Genomic DNA, 18783 nt, shown 5'->3' on the forward strand with positions numbered 1-18783 from the left:
AATGAAATACAAACATCAGAGGTAGAATTTTGTTAGCCGCATAATTAATGGGAATTATGGTGAAAATAAGTCATTAATAATTAATTCAAAATAATTATTCTGAAATGCTAATGACGATCATTAGGTAAATAATGCAGTGGAAAATTAATAAGAACACGATCGTGTGACAATGAAACATGGGCTAATTAAATGATGAGAAAATAATAATAATAATAATAATAATAATAATAATAATAATAATAATAATAATAATCAGAATAATAATTAATTAATTTGAGAATTTTGAAATCAATTTTCATTTTCTACTGAAGTTCACGTTGGTGTCATTGACTATTATTAAATACTGTAAATGACAAATTCAGTTGAGTACATCTTAAAACCACGTGTTGAGACTACTTTGAATTGGTAAAGTTTTGAACACATTTATTGTAAAACCCTCGTTAGCAAGACAGCTGTTTGTGATTTTATGAACTTCTGTGTTAATTTATTTAATTCTTTCAGTCAAATATTTTGATTTGAAAAGGCGAGAGGCCTAATTTTTCTTTGGTTTCATTACAGCACAGTAAGGCTGGAGATTAAGAACACGTGTCACTCTAAATCGAGGAAGAAATGCAATATTATGAAAGTTCTATGTTATAAAAAGAAATCATCAAGAATATTTTATTTGTTTGTCTGCTTATGTGAATAAATGTCAGAGTGTTGTTTTAACATTTCTTTTTATCCTGCTTGGTCATCAATCCTTAACATCCCTTAAATGCCTCTAGAAAGTGATAGCCAACGATCGAACGGTCCACCTTGGGATCTCTCGCTCGATGGCTGGGCTTAGCTCGGGAAAAATGGGGGCAGTACAATAGTTATTTACTTTACTGGTGCACAGCGATAACAAAGCATGGTGTTTCCCGCATTTTATGCAAACGCCGTGTTCAGCACATTTAATTATGCAATGTCCTTATAAAAAATATACATGTATTGTACGGAGTACCGTAGTATAGACGTGTAATGTACACCCCTCCAGGTTCGCGCTTTCAGATAACGCCCTGGCCTAGCGCTCGTAACAGCTGTTTCTCGTGCACATAGAACTGTCAGTCAGCTCGTCACCTTGACATGCCTGATTTACATGTTTATTTCAAATTTCGGATTCTTTTCACATAGTAATTTCGCGTTTTGAAGGGAGGCTTACACCTAGTAGATTTATATTTCACACTGTGAATTTATACTTAACAGTGGTTTATTATAACTATGACCACGCCATAGCACACGCAATACGGCCGTCCAAATGTCCTTCTAAAAATGTTAGGTATGTTAAATATTTATTTGATCTAAGAGAGGAAGTATGTTTAAAGAACTACCGGGAAACTTTATAAAAGGACGTATGAACACCACCGCTTAATATTCCGCCAGCACACTAGCATCCGACCAGTCTGCCTACAAATTATCTGAAACCTACTTTCTGGAAGTTTCCGGGAGAGATAAAGCTGAGGCGATTTGCAGAGAGCTCGGTTTCATATTGTTAGCCGCCTCCATTGTACTCTAATGGAGCTCTGGGGAAGATGCAACACAACAACAGCTCTTGAGGATAAAGCGACATGCTTTGCCCGGGAACCCAAAAGTGAAAATAAACTACGGTGGCGAGATTGTCACTTGGGTGCCATCTCTTTGTCAGCGCTGCGGATACTCTGAGGAAGAGCTGTCCGCAGGGAAGGTTTGTGTCCACCTTGGAAAATGAAATCTGAACTTCTTGTATCACATGTCACGCAGGATGCTGGCGCGGAATTACTCAAGTTCAGCGTTACAGTCCATGGTTAGAACATCCCCAGGGCTCCCAGTTAAGACCCCATTGCACAGTGATATAGCTCCTGGGACCTCTACATTAGCATAACCTCAAAATGAAGTTCCCGGTTAAACACATGCCTCATATGTACACAAGTACACACTGTGTATGGCTGTCAATCAACCTTTAAGTAAGTTAAAATTCGATAAATGTCTTATTCTTACCCCTCCTGTCAATTTTACTGGACTATATGTGTTGATTTTGATTTAATCCAGTTTTACAGATGGATGCTCCTCCTAACGATGCCCCTATTTGAAGAAATGTATTAACTGTTGCATGTTCCTGTGATGTTGTTTTGAGTTAATATGCAAAGCAGTGTGTTGGGACACACATAATTACCCAGTTCCCGAGCCAAGGGAGCTAACGAGACGCGATCAAAATCCCCGACATGGCCAGGAGTCAAAACCGGGACCCTCTAATCTCAACGCTTCGACGCTGATCATTAAGTCAAGTGTCTGGACAAAAACAGAAAAACATAAATAAAAATAAGGGAACATTCTTTGAGATAAGTACAACCAGTATACAAGGGGCTGCCTGGCGGAGGCTCGGTTCGCCCGGAAAGACGTGGGTTCGAATCCCCGTCAGGAAGTCGTCAAATTTAAGAAACGAGATTTCCACTTCCAGAGGTGCACATGGCCCTGAGGTTCACTCAGCCTACACCAAAAATGAGTACCAGATGAATTCTTGGGGGCAAAGGCGGCCTGGCGTAGAGCTAACCACTCCACCCGAACAAGTACCGAGGTAAGGGATAGTGGAATCCTTTAACTTCCACCCCTCCAAGGGTCTTCATGGCCTGTACGGAGCTGCCTTTGCTTTGATTTTATAATCAATATGCAGAGTAGGCGGAAACAACGCGAACCGCGCATATAAACGTTAGAAGGCTGGTCATACAGATTAATAATTGAAAATAATGATTTGATATCTAGCACCGTTGTCAGTTATCAGCTGCTCAAGTTCCAACAGATCGCTTCACGGGCGAATTCAACTGGACATTGCGAGGCGGTGTTGCTAAATCTGCAGATAGCTTAGATGGGTTTGAGAGCAGCTAACACAAACACGCCGTGGTGTTCCGGCCTGTGTCACCGTAGAGCACCTGCTACAGCGTGGTCCAGACAACGCGGAGAGCTGTGTTAAAATCCCCCCCAAGGGGGAACTTTCTTTTCTTTGACCGGTAATTTCATGCCGGTCTTAGGCAACGTGCAGATATGGCAACACCGCCACACAAAGCATATCTGAATTCGCGATGTGATGGCCAACTTGAGCAGCTGATAAAAAGATAACAGAACGATGTATAGAATTATTTTCTTCAAATTATTTATCAGTATGACCAACTCTCTAGCGATCATATACTCCGTTCAACTTGTTTCAGACCATGACAGTATATTAGTCATAAGTATTACCGTGTCCGACTCGTTGGCTGAATGGTCAGCGTACTGGCCTTCGGTTCAGAGGGTCCCGGGTTCGATTCCCGGCGGGGTCGGGGATTTTAACCTTCATTGGTAAATTCCAATGCCTCGGGGGCTGGATGTTTGTGCTGTCCCCAACATCCCTGCAACTCACACACCACACATAACACTATCCTCCCCCACAATAACACGCAGTTACCTACACATGGCAGATGCCGCCCACCCTCATCGGAGGGTCTGCCTTGCAAGGGCTGCACTCGGCTAGAAATAGCCACACGAAATTAAATTAATTTTAACCGTTACATTTGAAAGTTGAATACGATTCTCTTTCGATCGACCTACTCAGTCATAAGTGTTATCAAAAGCTGTATAGCTCATGGGTGTACTCTGACATGGTCATAGTTACCATAAACCACTGTGAAGTACAATTCATAGTTAGTAAAATAAGCCTGTTTATGGATTACAAAATTCTCTTTCCTATTTGTGCATTTTTATGTACTGTTAGGGCAAATAATAATTGTCTATTAGCATAAAATAGTAATATTATAAACGGATAGTAGATATTTGGCACTGACTGGAGCAAACTGTAGCTTTCACCAACGTTCCGCTATAATTTGTCTGTGACAGTATGGAAGCTGCTCAGGTCTGGATGTCTAAAAGTGACCAATAAAAACGATTTTAAAATATACAAGAATGGAACTAAAAACTGGCAAAAAGAATGCGAGATCACAGTCCAAATTCATTCGTAATTTTAGTTTCAATTACATATTTAATGAAGGAATGTAATATTTAGAACTGCAAAATTCTGGTGGTATGAAACATATGGTGAAAAAGTATAATTGAAATAATTCTTCTTTCAGACAACATATATTTTAAATTAACAAAATTTAAAAATATGTTTGTTAAAAAAGTACTTGCAGAGTTTAGAATGAAGTACTTTTTCCACCGAGAATAAATTACAATAAAAAACAACGCAATGGATTTATTTTGTTAGGCAAGATTAAAGCATTTCTAACTAGAAAATACAGTAAAAGCATGTACAAAACTAAAATAAATAGACTTATAATTGAAGCATCTTGTAACTATTATTATTATTATTATTATTATTATTATTATTATTATTATTATTATTATTATTATTATTATTATTATTATTTACACAATTATGACATGATTAGCTTATTTCAATTAACCTTAAAAATAAAAGTATAATATTGTAAAGTCTATAGCTATAGTAAGACTAAATGTACAATATTTCCATCATCATCATCATCATCATCATCATCATCATCATCCTCATCATCATCTGTTTACCCTCCAGGTTCGGCTTTTCCCTCGGATTCAGCGAGGAATCCCACCTCTACCGCCTCAAGGGCAGTGTGCTGGAGCTTCAGACACTTGGCCGGGAGATACAACTGAGGAGAATGACCAGTACCTCGCCCAGGCGGCCTCACCGGCTATGCTGAACAGGGGCCTTGTGGAGGGATGGGAAGATTGGAAGGGATAGCAAAGGAAGAGGGAAGGAAGCGGCCGTGGCGTTATGTTAGGTACCATCCCGGCATTCGCCTGGAGGAGAAGTGGGAAACCACGGAAAACCACTTCCAGGATGGCTGAGGTGGGAATCGAATCCACCTCTACTCAGTTGACCTCCCGAGGCTGAGTGGACCCCGTTCCAGCCCTCATACCACTTTTCATATTTCGTGGCAGAGCCGGGAAACGAACCCTGGCCTCCGGGGGTGGCAGCTAATCACGCTAACCACTACACCACAGAGGCGGACACAATATTTCCATAAAATGCGAAAAACATTATTGAGGAATTCACCTATTACTTAGTAGGTATCGGTGAAAAAGTTGTTTAACACTAGCAGGTGAGTCTCCTCTGACAGAGACGGGTAGTGCATTCCATTGTCGTGCCGAACAAATAACAAAATGTATCGTGTGGTGCGGTGAGGTGGAATAGATAAGAGTGTATCAGATTTTGAACGTGTTGCGAAACTGTGATTGGATGAGAGGTGGTGAAATTGACTGTTAAGGTAGGAAGGTGAGCATGAGAAGAGCATTCGATGAAGAAGGCATAAAGCATGAAGATTACGGCGCTGCTTTTCAGTTTGAGTTCATCGTATGCAGGTGTAACGTGGTCATAGTAACGTAGGTCACATGTGTAGCGAACCCGCAATAGACATCCTGGAGGAAGAAACTGAAATTAGTATAACTTGAATCATATTTGGTTTAACAATACTAGGGTTGCAGAAATTGGAATTTGGAAACCTTACCTCAGTATATCACAATAGTCATTTTAGATTCTTAAGCGTGAAGGATCGTCAGTTTTCAGACAACACGTTACCGAACATGGAGAAACTTCTCTCCACATGAATGGATGTTAAGGGTTTGTACTTTAACCTGGGGATCTCTTCCTCTTCGAAAACACTCACATCAAAATTCTCACCTTTCAATATTTCACTTATCTTGCACATGATTTTATGCGCCGGGCTGAGTGGCTTAGACGGTAGGCGCTGCTCTTCTAACCCCAACTTGGCAGGTTCGATTCTGGCTCAGTCCGGTGGTATTTGAAGGTGCTCAAATACGACAGCCCCGTGTCGGTAGATTTACTGGCACGTAAAAGAACTCCTGCGGGACTAAATTCCGGTACCTCGGCGTCTCCGAAGAATTTAAAACGTAGTTAGTGGGATGTAAAGCAAATAACATCATTATTATTATTATGATTTTATGCGCCTGTTTCTTTCCAAACATGAGTTTCGTTTTTTCTTTTTATTTCAATGCCTCTCTTTTCGGATATGGTACGAACATACGTATTTACTATATGTCATCCCATGTTAAGAAAACAGTATTGCTCTTATGACAACCGGATTGTCATGGTTCGTAAATTTGTGAAATACAGGAAGAAGAAGCTAAACTGAAAATTAATTTTATGAACTCAAGAGGACTGGGGGTTTAGAGGGGGCTAATTTTGGTATTCACAGGGTAACAGGAAAACAGTGGAATATACAGATTTGTGAAACTCAGTTATTAAGTTCAAGATAAAAGGGGAAAAATAAGCTGCAAATTAAGCAGAGTTCACTTTTGCTTCTTCCTCGGGCTCATTTATAAAGTAAATAAATCAATCACTGTACTGATGTTACAGAAATAAATCGCACACACGCGGCTTATTAATTACATAACACACACTCATTTGACACAAAAAAGTATCCACTGATGTAAGAACTAAACATAAGCATCACATAAATAGACGGTTTCGCAGATTATTTTTTTAAATTTAAAGTAAAGAATTTCTTGGTCAGTGTTTAATAGAGATTACAAAGCAAACAGCCAACCGAGGTGAATCTCTTCATAAAGTTTTACTTTCTTGCCCCATTTCCACTATCCAAGTTTAACTCGTTCTTATCTTTCATGCTACAGGCCCACAATGGATTGAGAACCTTTACTTGTAATATCTTCAACACACAGTTCCGGCCACAAGATCCACTCGCTCTAGTATAATACGACATGATATCGTATTTTATGAGGATAGTGTTCATATATATTACCTACTGACTTTGTATCGTTTTTATGCTCACAGACGAACACCAACCACTCTTTTAACCTATTATCGCATTGCAATCAGCATACAGTTCTTTCCATATGTTGTGGCTAACAATGCCACAAAAAAGGTGCCCAAATCTATAAATTTTAGGAGTGTCATTGAACTTGTTTTTCCGCGAGGCTCCTCATCTCCAATTTTTTATTTGTGACTAACAAGTTAACAAACTTGTACAAATTACATATTCAAACCTGGACATTTAGCATTAATATGTTTGTATTTTAACTGGATATAGACGGTTTTAATTATGAGGGTCAATTTTGTAAGTTTCAACTTTAATATGTATCTTTGTACATAGGCTGATGATGACGTCCATGGATCTTGAAACCAGTACCATAAATAAATGAGGTTGTAATTTTAACCAACAACACATGTTGTATTGAAAAGGTGGATCTTGTACAATCTAACTCATCGCTTTGTAGGTTCCACAGAGTAACATATTACGCATTACGCGTACCAGAGCGACACAGAAAGAAAATGAAGGAAGGCAATAAAGCCAAGGCTGTTCCCACCATTGTGCTTCCTCCCTGCGAACGTATTTATTAAGTAGCGAAGGTTCAGTAGTTACGTTAATAATGCACAGGCAAAAAATGACTTGTCCTTTTTTTGTTGCTTTCATAATACAATACTAGCTGGTGTACCCGTGCTTCGCTACGCTACGCGTTGAGAGCAAGACTGTATTAAGTTGCATAGCTCGTAACGTTACCCTGAAAACGCGCCGGAAAAGTCACCAAACGTCTTTTGTCATATGAAGACTGCGTTAGGGAATTTTCCTTGTAATGGTAGGCCCGCATGCCTACCATCAGTCAAAATCAGGTAGGGGAATTGCATTACAATGGCAGACACTAACTCTCCACCTAAATGTTTGCATCCTCAGAAAGACTGTTTTAGTGGTTTTCCCAACTGAAATGAACATAGGTCATTGCAATGACGTCAATAGGAATGGCACGACTAAAAGCAATGCTTTCACATGAAGTGCTCGATCAAATTAAATACTACACATTTTCTCACTTTTAACGTACAGTACTACGCTGCCGACTTAACAGTCCAAAGTTAGTTCCAGGACTGGAATGACCAAGCCGCAGACAGCCATGATCCTTGAACACTCTTAGCCTTTTTTTCGGACGGGAATCGAATAGTGGAGAGTCCCAGGGCAACAACTATGCCATTTTACTAATCTGTTTCCTAGGAGTACCTTATGAGTCGGAAAATCTCAATTCTCTTCCACTGGCGGCGGAAAAATCTGACTTGGAGGTAATTTTTTCCTCCAAGCCAGAGGAGGAACCCCCTCTTCACTGCTAATTTAGAATAAAATGAATGTAGAATTTAATAAAAGTGAAGAGGAAGAAGCTCCTTTTAATAAACGGCTCATTTCAGGGTTGAATTTTGAGTTATTTTATGATTTGTGGTGCTATAATTTGGAATATGTCTAAATTGTAATTCTAGACCAGGTCATACTACTACTAAGTGAGCCTCTGCCTTAAGAGTGCACACTGCCCATTCAAAAGAGCACGTCAGGTATCGAATAGCTGGAATACTGTGATGAACCAGTGAGTACGTACCAACAGTACGGTATCAGAAAATGTATGAACCAGAGGAATGACATGCTAAATAAGAAAGTTTTCTAACTTCCCAGCTATTTCACGCGAAAACTCGGTACACAGCAGTAATCCCATCTATCGGAGTTGAGCGGCAACATAAGAGAGAAAGAGCATCACCACAATGGTCAATGTAATGTTATTGTTGATCAATGTTATGCATTTTCGATATTGTAGGCCTTCACATTTAGTTTTCTTCCGACTCTGAAATACCACTCTTATCGTAGTCGGTGCGGTTAAAGTGAATAAAACATAAATGGTCGGAAATTATATTCTCTATAACATTTGTTATGTAGTACTTTTCGATAGGACCAATAACATTAGATACTTAAAAATTAAATTTTAGGCGCCTTTCCCTAAACTACAATTTCATACAGGGAGAAACAAAAATCTTTATAACTTAGACTGTAGTTTCTTATTCCCCGAATCTATATACCGACTTTAACTAAATCCTGTTAACCCGTTTTCTTGTGGCGCGGCGTTGATATGGACTTGGCAACAACAATAAAAATTCATGAATATCTATATTAACAAAGCCGGTACCGTAACAATGTATGACATAAATGATCGGAAATTTAATTCTATATAACTTCAGTTATGTAGTTTTTATCGATAGTACCACTGATAATATAAATATTTGAGAATTAAATTTCAGACTTTTCCATGAACTACCATTTCACTCAGCGTGAGTAAAATGCAATGATCTCTAGATAAAATATTAAGAGGTGATAAATGAACTAATGGTGATTGAAATTGAAAATGGGCAGTAAAAATGTAGAGGCAATCAGGTGATAAAAGCCGTTAAGACCTGAAAAAACTGAAAAGGGACCAATAAGGTGAAAAATGCCGAAAAAGGCAAAAAGTAACAAATAAAATCCACCATCGTTTGGCCAACAATGACACAGAATGAACATACATTTTGTTGGGCGTGGTCTTCGGACTTTCGAGAAAAAAAAAGACGTCCTCAACCTCCGAGCCCTAGTCATGAGTAATGGCATTCAGTGCTCGGCTAGTGCTGCAGTAGCACTCTCTGGCTTAGTGAGAAAAGTAATGTCAAACCAGCTCACTCCTCGCCTTGTCTAATACGCCTGACTTCGACAGCCCCATCGGTTTTTGCGGTTTCCCTATAACCGTATAAGCATTGGCGGTGATATCTGAGGATCCAACCAGCCTCCAGGATGAAAATCTAGTAGACAGATAACTGATACTTCAGATAACCAAGCGTGTTGCTACATGGTTTGTTTCATTCATGAACTAGTGGGTTCAAACTGCACTGTCGACTGCTCTGAAATTGGTTTTCAGTGGTTTTCCCATTTCAAAACAAAGCTAATGCTGAGACTATACCTTAATTAAGCTCAAACTCGCCTCCTTCCCTCTTTTAGACCTTCTCATTCCCATCATTGTCATAAGACCTGCCTGTGCCAGTGGGGCGTGAAACTAATTGTTTGGAACAGTTGCGCTACGTGAAAGCCCCTCTAAAATGGAGTGAGAAAAGTCGGTTAGGAAACTATTTTAAATAAACATTTTCATTGACGTCACTTCATTGTTAGAGACATACTTGTTATCGTAGGAAATGTTTCCTAGATCACACAGTATAGGAACCCACATTAGGAAAACATAAAGTTAAGCTGATTCACTCAATCGTGACTAAAGTACTGAAGGTAGGGAATTGGTGAAGGCGCCAAAATGCGCGTTTTGGAGAGCTTTATCAAATTGAGTGAGATAATTCTGGAAATCATATTCGGTCCAAACATTATTCACGAAAACCCCGTGGAAAGAGCAATTTTTAAATATTATCTTGTCCCATAATTATAATCCGAAGTCCACTTTAAATATTTCTGTAAGTAGATTGATCTTATTTTTATATTTGTGCCCAAGATTTTTGAGTTTCTCAAAACTAAGGTCTTCATTTCGATTTCAAGGCGGTCATGTATGATATGTAAATAGCATTACTAGTGATAAAGTTAGTCAACCAATAAGTTTCTAGTTTGAGGTTATGTTTCTTAACAATGAATCGCGTGAGTATAGCATACACCATTACGCCGCCAACATGAAAACGTCATTTGGTTGCAAATAGACACCATTAGTGAAAATATATAATTTTTTTTTTTTTGCTAGTCGCTTTACGTCGCACCGACACAGATAGGTCTTACGGCGTCGATGGGACAGGAAAGGGCTAGGAGTTGGAAGGAAGCGGCCGTGGCCTTAATTAAGGTACAGCCTGGTGTGAAAATGGGAAACCACGGTAAACTATTTTCAGGGCCGCCGACAGTGGGGTTCGAACCTTCTATCTCCCGAATACTGGATACTGGCCGCACTTAAGCGACTGCAGCTATCGAGCTCGGTAGTGAAAAGATTGAGAAGCAAGCTAAATCGTTTGAAAATAAAAAACTCAAATACAGCTGACGAAAGAAGTGTTTATTTGTATATAATTGTATAATAAAAATTGTGTACACTAGCATATGTACCCGTTCCTAGCACGGAAATTAGTAATCGATTTCACGATTCCTGAACGAATTTATGCGAACTTACATGTCTGTATTCAAACATTTAATACAGCATGTTAAACTGATATTCTACTATGAAAGCAGGTGGCAGTAACATGAAGTACGATAAAGCTGAACAAAGTGGAGACAGAATGGGGTAGATCACACAATTTATTGAACTATACAGTTGTGCGTAATTCTATTTTTAGCTTAAATATTGTTGTTCATCCGTTACCGAGAGTGGCTGAAGACTCAAGAAACCAATCGTTGAGGATAACCTCCCTTATTATCAGCCCTAGCGAAATCAGTAAAATGGCTCATTAGTTAAAATATTTAACTCAACTTGTAGTGATATGACAGCCTGTAAAGCAGGGCCTCTCAAACGCCCAAAATCTCACGCGTGCAGATAGAGGCGCAAGAGCTCCGTGCACTGTGCATCGCTGCCGCTCGGCATGGCTCGGATCAACGCTTCGTCTCTGGGCTACTCGGCTAAGCTCGGCTCAACTCGCCTCTGCTCGGCTCAAGTCAGCCTGGATTTGGAGCGCTACGGCGCAAGTGGGGCAGAGGGAGACAGGCGGAGCGAGCGAGACAGGCGTGAGTAAACAGAGAGTAAGCGCTATTGCTCCAAATCGAGGAGTGGGGGGTCTGCACTCTATTCGACCAAGCCAAGTCGTCTCTTGCACCGTGCACAGTGCATGCACCACGCGCATGCACCCTGAGAGGCCCTGCTGTAAAGCACTCCATTAATGATAACTAAATTAAAATTTCGCTAAGTTAGTCAATGTACAGACGCATGTTCGTTACGATTTTATTTATTTAGATTATAAGCTATCTCATGGTTTAGTTCCCCTTCATGTCCTAGAAGTTTCCTTTTCCATATATCGTGAGGGAACATTTTCAATGTTCAGTTCCTTGTCCAAAGGACTAGAACTTTGGATTTTTAATACAAGTTGTTTTACGTCGCACCGACACAGATAGGTCTTAGGCAACGATGTGATAGAAAGGGCCTAGGAATTGGGAGAATGTGGCCGTGGCCTAGGGGGGATGTAACCCAAAAAGCATGAATATATTAAAATAATTCCTGTGATCTCAGTTTTAATCATAACTCTTTAAAAATTTTTGTGGATAACAAGTATATAATACACTATTTAGAAATAAGTGTTAAATAAAAATATTGCATAGGTTTATCAAAATTGTATACATTTTTCTTTTGTTGTAATTTGAAAATCATGTTCCTTTTCCTCTGTTACCCATGGAGCAATTCCTTTGGTTTTCATGATCTTAGTATACGTATGAACGTAGTTTAAAATCATTGTAGTGTATTATAGCAGGTATCTTATTATAAATTAATGTGTTTATTCTATTACTGTGAAATATTTGTGTAGTATTGTATCTGTAGTATATATAGTATCAGTAGTATCTGTATTAACTCTCTTACTAGAATTCTGTTGCAGTAATTCGGCCAGACTTAACTGCAGTTTAGAATTTTGTAGACCTAATTCTTGTGTATTACCTTCGGTTTTCAATAATTAACAGCAATTTTCATTCTGTTAGGGTGTTGTAGAAAAAACTCGTACAACTATTTAGTATTGTAGTGTAGTAGTAGCTTATATTAATTACCTTGTTGTTGTGTAATATTTGTGAACTATCCTAGACAATACTTCTTTCCTTTCATTTTTATAGTCAATATTTCTTTCCTTTCATTGTTATTTGCACAGAATAAGTTATTTTATTTTTCCTTTTCTTCCCATTATTCCGTAAATAATGGCTATGCAGAGCAACTGTAGGAACTGTGGGTGTGGCCAGGCATTAAGGAGTATGAGGGAGGAGTTGGAGGGTTTGTGGGAGATAATTAGGATTCTCTCAGAGGAGAGGAAGGAACGTAGGCCTCCCTCAAATAATGTACAGGATACAGTAGGTGTAAAGGAGGAATGGGAAGGAAATGGGAGAATTGTAGAAGCCAGGTGGTCTAATGTTTTACGGGGAAGGAGATTGCAGGCTAAGAGCTCTGCTCAGGATCAGGATTCAGGACAGGTGTCTGGGAGAAATCGGTGCGAATCACTGCAGGTAGAACAACCGAGGGAAGATGAGGAACAGGGAACTGTTGCTGAGATGTGTGGAAGAAGGAGGAAGGGAAGGGTAGGAAAAGGAAATGTAGTGTAGTGGAAAGGAAAAGACAGGTGGAACAGGGTCATGGGAGGGAGGAAAGGTAGGAGGAAGTAGCTTCTTCAGCAGAGAGAGAAGATAGGGCTGACCAGGAGGGGAGTGATCAAATGAGCTGGGTAGGGTTGAGGCTCTGGTTTTGGGGGATTCCATCGTTAGACATGTGGGAAAAGTGTGTGGAGGAAAGGGAACCAGGGTAGTGTGTTATCCAGGAATTAGGTTGAGGCAGATGTTGAGGAAAGTAGAAGAGAAGAAAGAGGGAAAGGAGAAGGTGGTAGTGCTTCGCGTTGGTAATAACAACGTAAGGCAAGCAGGTATAAGTACCAACATAGCTGGGGATATGTGGGTTCTGGTAAATGCAGCACGGATTTTTAAGGAAGCAGAGATTGTTATCAGTGGAATACTGTGTAGGAGGGATACTGAATGGAAGGTGATTGGGGATTTAAATGAGACTATGGAGTGGGTAATTATTTGGGAAACTGGGAGTGAGATTTCTAGATTGTAATGGGTGGATAGGAGGCAGGGATTTGGGCCCAGATGGCATTCACTTAAACAGCTGTGGTACATATAAGTTAGGAACTTGTTTAAAACGGTCATAGCCAGGTACATTCAGCGAAATGGGGTGGCCTAGGGAGCGGTGTTAAGCGATCAGAAAACTGGAAATCAAGTAGGGATGGCATAAAAATGTTAGTGCTCAACTGTAGAAGCATTGTAACCAAAGAAAGCGAATTGAGTAATTTAATAGATATATACTTACCAGATATTGTAATAGGAGTTGAATCATGGCTGAGATATGATATAATGGATGCAGAAATTTTCTCACGGAACTGGAGTGTGTATCGTAGAGACGGAATAGGAATGGTAGGAGGGGGAGTATTCATTCCGTTGAAAGAGGAATTTGTAAGCTACGAAAAAGTGAAGGATGAAAAACATGAAATTCCGGGTGTAAGGCTCATCTCTAAAGATAATAGGTAACTTGATATCTTTGGAGTGTAAAATCCGGGAAAGGGTAGCGCTGACGCTGATTCAGAATTATTTGATAAGATAATCAGCTATGTTGGAAATGATATGAAAAAGGAGGGTGATAGTAGCAGGTGATGTCAATTTACCAAATGACAATTGGGAAGGTAATGCGAACGACAGGAAGCATGAACAACAAGTGCAAATAACTTAAAGGGCAGCTGACTCAGAAAGTGAGGGAACCAACCAGAGAGAAATATATCCTGGATGTGGTGCTGATGAAACCAGATGAGCTCTATAGGGAAACCGAAGCAATAGATGGTATTAGTGATCACGAAGCTGTTTTTGTCGTAGTTAAAATAAATGTGAAACAAAGAAAGGTATTTGACAGTACCATATGGCTGATAAAACAGGCAAGAGGGAGTTTTTAAAAGTAACTATGATCGCTGGAAAATGGAAAATAGAAATGTAAATAGATTGTAGCGTGGGTTTGAAGCAATTGCTAATGGTTCTCCAGCACTTCACCTTCCTTGCTTTTCGTGTCCTAACTCCAACAACTGAATGACCTCCTAGAGGTTGATCACGAACGCAGTCTTCTCAAAATGAATATAAAGCGCAGTCTTCTTTCCGATCATCTGGAATTCTTCGATCTTGTTGTTAAATCGCTGGTGAGTATTATTGTATGTCATCAGCGAATGCCAAACAAGTAGCACGATTTACTGAAAAATAAATCATCAGTCCTCCAGTGAGGGTAACTTTCAAGGTCCGGAGTACATAACTTACAGTATATAATTATAACAATTAATTTTTTCCTGAAAATTCATCGTAAGATTACTATTTTCGGTAGAGATGCATCTGTATAAGTTGTAGAGAATGTCTCATGATCTGCATTAAGGTATTCTCCACGTCATAAAGAGAATTTTGAAGGTTAGTTGCTGTGTTTTTCGGCAACGTACCTCTGGATCCAAACACGAGACCCTCAGCAACCCGCTGATAGATACGGCAAACATGGCTTATAAGTTTTTTTTTCTTTTTAGATTAAAATCCTGACCCTTTTACAGGTCTCTTTCGAAGCAAATGTTAGGAACTAACACCATCGCTTTATTTCCTTTCTTATTACTTTCGTATTATAATTGAATGTCTCTTTGTCAAGAATTCCCTTTTTCCGTTCCATAACATAATTGGTGAGAGCCCGTCTCTTTGTCTTACACCAGTGATCTGCCTCAACCCCACCCCGCAAACCCCTACCAACGAATTTTGATTTTGGTCTAAGTATTGCTGATTATCTTAAATTGATTAAATTTCTTGTCTACTCCAAACTCTTCTAGAACTTCTATTAAGGTCCTCCAGTCAGTGGGGTAATATTATTCCCTTCTGAAGCCCACAAAATCTGCCGTATATTTGCTCTCCACAGCATTTTCTATTTTATGATACCCTTTAGGTTGAAAGTTCGTTCCGCACATGATCTAATTTTCCGGAAGCCTTCTTCATATTCTTCCCAATTTTTGATACATTATACCTTCTACTCTATTAGGAACACTTTAGAGAAAGTATCGTATGGGACAGAAACTATAGACTAGATATTCATCTGCAATTATCAACATCCATCTTATCACATTTCTTATGCAATGGATGTATCAGAGCCATCTGCAAGCCTTCAGAGATCATCTCCGTTTAGAAATGTTCCCAAGTTATAGATTCAAAGATTTTTGATTTAGGTAGAATAATTTTTGGCATTATTTTTCTTCTTCTTCTTTCTCCGTATCGATCTTGTAGGGACCATGAAACAATTTCAATGCTTCATCCCATTTTGTATATTCTTCCTCCCCCAATACTCCATTTGCTGACTATGACTCCTTTTCTTCTTCTCAGAGCATTTTGAGCCTGTTTTGAGCCTTAGGATTTTGGAATCCATGCATCCAGGTTGTTGTTGACTTCTTGATCCAAAGATATTTGAAGATCTGTTTGGTTAACCTGTTGTCATCCACTCTGTATTGTATTAATGTCCAAAAAATATCAATCGCCTTTTCCGCATTGTATGTGTTATGTTTTCTGTGTTCTGCTATATTTCCAGAGTTCTGTAGTTGTTAGCGGGCCGAGTATCTTCCGTATAATTTTTCTTTCCACTACTTCTAATTTATTCAGCTTGTAATTTAGTACGAGAGATTCACTCCCGTATGGTAATTCCGGTTTAACTTCTGTGTTGGTAGTGTTATATTTTGAGGATTTCAGATAAACACTTTTTGTTGTTGATATTCCTAGTTATACCATATGATCTTTCCATCTTGTATAGTCTTTCTTCTACAACGGATTTTTTAAACCATTTTCTTGAATTGCCGCTCCCAAATATTTGAATATCTTTATCTTATTTATTCAACCAATTTCTGTTACTAGAAAATCTGGAGCATTATTTTATTTTCATAATTTTTTTTCTACAGAAATTCTTAAGCCTGTTATATTGGCTATTTTTTCAAGAAGATTGACTTGCATTGCTATTTTCACAGGTCACAATTGAATACGAGTGGAGATCACACATCGCCCTGCCTTGTACCTGTATTTATTCTGAATGGTTTAGTGCACCCATAAATATTTACATTTGATATGGTGTCTGTGGGGGTTTCACTGATTAGGTTTGCCAATTTAGTTTCATCTCCGAACTCTCGGATTATTTTATTCAGAGATTCCCAATCAACAGAGTCAAAAACCTAGCACCAACACTGTGAGAGGCGAAAGTAAGACGCTCTGATATCTTGCGAGTAAGTAGAAGATTGAGACTGCCGCACAGTAATCTGCTCATCTGAGGGCTTACTTTGTCTCACACAAGTCTCAGTCATTGAAAGAGCGTCGTCACAGACACGGAAGGATTCTGCCGCAGCGAGACGTTAACGAGCCATTCAAGCCTTTAGTCGGGAACGGTGAGAACTGTTTCCCAACATTCCAGCTGCGTCCAAGTCTGTCTGTAGCTTCATCATCCAGGATTATCAAGAGCCGAACTGAAACGTCTAGCAAACGAAATATTTAGAATACCTTCATATTGTACTTTTTCCAAATTTAACAACAATATTTATACAGTAGCTTATTGTATCGTGGTGGTGGTGATTATTGTTTCGTGGGGAAATACAGCTCAGTTGTCATACTCTCTTAATCTATATAAATAAAGCTGTTGGGGGTCCGCTGTTTGTATTTTCGTTTGCTTTGCCAATTTTTCATATATCTAACCGTTTTAGGTCCACTCAAGACGGTATCAGTGGTTTTCACCTTTCATGTATTTTCGTCTGTTTGTCTGTCTCTTCGTCCGTCCGTTTGTTCCACCAGCACGGTGAAACGGCTGGATAGATCTGTCTTCATATTTGGACTATACTCACCCAGGGAAAGGTTTACATGTGCATATCATGTAAAAATCACAGAACAGATTGGAGGTTTATATAAAACGTCCCTTCATTTTAAACAACTTATGTTCGTAATTTCTATTGCTTTTCAAATGACGGAAAAAGTTACTATTTTCTGCAGGTTTCATGCTCCGCATTAAGAGACCGACAACGAATCTACCGGTTGCCATTGCAACGTCCCTGGCTGCTTGCCATCAAGGAACGAACGTGAGGCCATTTGTTCTTTGCGTAGAAGACGAGAGAGACGTTTAGATGCTTGGTGAATACCGTTGGAGGTTACAATCGTCGTCGAATAGCGCTAAGCGGGGTTGTTAATATTTCAACAGTATCGTAGAATGTAACCCATTATTTCACACCGTAAGGCGTTTCCTCGCATTTGCCGGTAATTTTTAATTTGATTTCTCTTCTACTGCTGTTTTCAGCTTTAATGTCTTGCCTCTGCCTTGACCTCTTTAGGCTTATGTAATATGACCATAAGCCATCTTTTTATTTGTTTATCAAAGAATCCCTGCGCAAAAATTTCTCCTCTGTTACCGCATTCTTAAATCCGTAACTCATATAATCACATTTCAGTGATGGACATTACATTTTCCAATATATTCACTTGGTATTTACATATTTATCCTATCCGGGCGTCCTCAGTTATTATCCTATTTTTAATTAATGTCGACTTTCTTACCTGTATTACATCCTTACTTTATATCTCTGCATGTATTCAAGTGTTAATCCGGAAATCTGGAAATTCTTTCATTTGAGGAAAAATTCCAAGCTGTTCAAATTTGTAATATTTTGTCCCCCAAAAATACTGAAATACCGAGGCAATTTTAGTGGCTGTGCATACCTCGTTTCGCGGTAATTGGTGTCTAAACTGTAAGTCTTATTGCAAAACGTATAGCGCAGTTACCAATCAATTTTAATAGATCTACAACTTTGGTCCTATGACCTTTTTGTCGCATTTCTCCCTCCCTTATGTGTTGGAGAGAGTTGTATTTCTCGATCTTAATTTAATTTTGCACTCTTTACACTTATATCTTATCGTTTGGCACACTTATAGGAATCACAATCATCATATTCGGTACGCACCTTGACAAGACCAGTGGCCATATGGTATCCAAATTTTACGATTGCAGCTGTTACAAAAGTATCCGAAGAATAAAGTAATACGTAATAAATGTACCCAAATTTCACCCCTTTCAATGTTTCTAACTCAATCCAACCCACAAACATATATGAGATACGAGAAAATTCCATAGGGCCATACCTGTAGATCAATAAAGGAAACGTCTGATGGCGGAATTCGTTTACCGATTTGGCGGGCTGTTTAACAGCAGTATGTTTCGAAATGAAGGTCT

Source organism: Anabrus simplex, chromosome 7, assembly GCF_040414725.1.
Source record: "Anabrus simplex isolate iqAnaSimp1 chromosome 7, ASM4041472v1, whole genome shotgun sequence".
NCBI classification, from domain to species: Eukaryota; Metazoa; Arthropoda; class Insecta; order Orthoptera; family Tettigoniidae; genus Anabrus; species Anabrus simplex.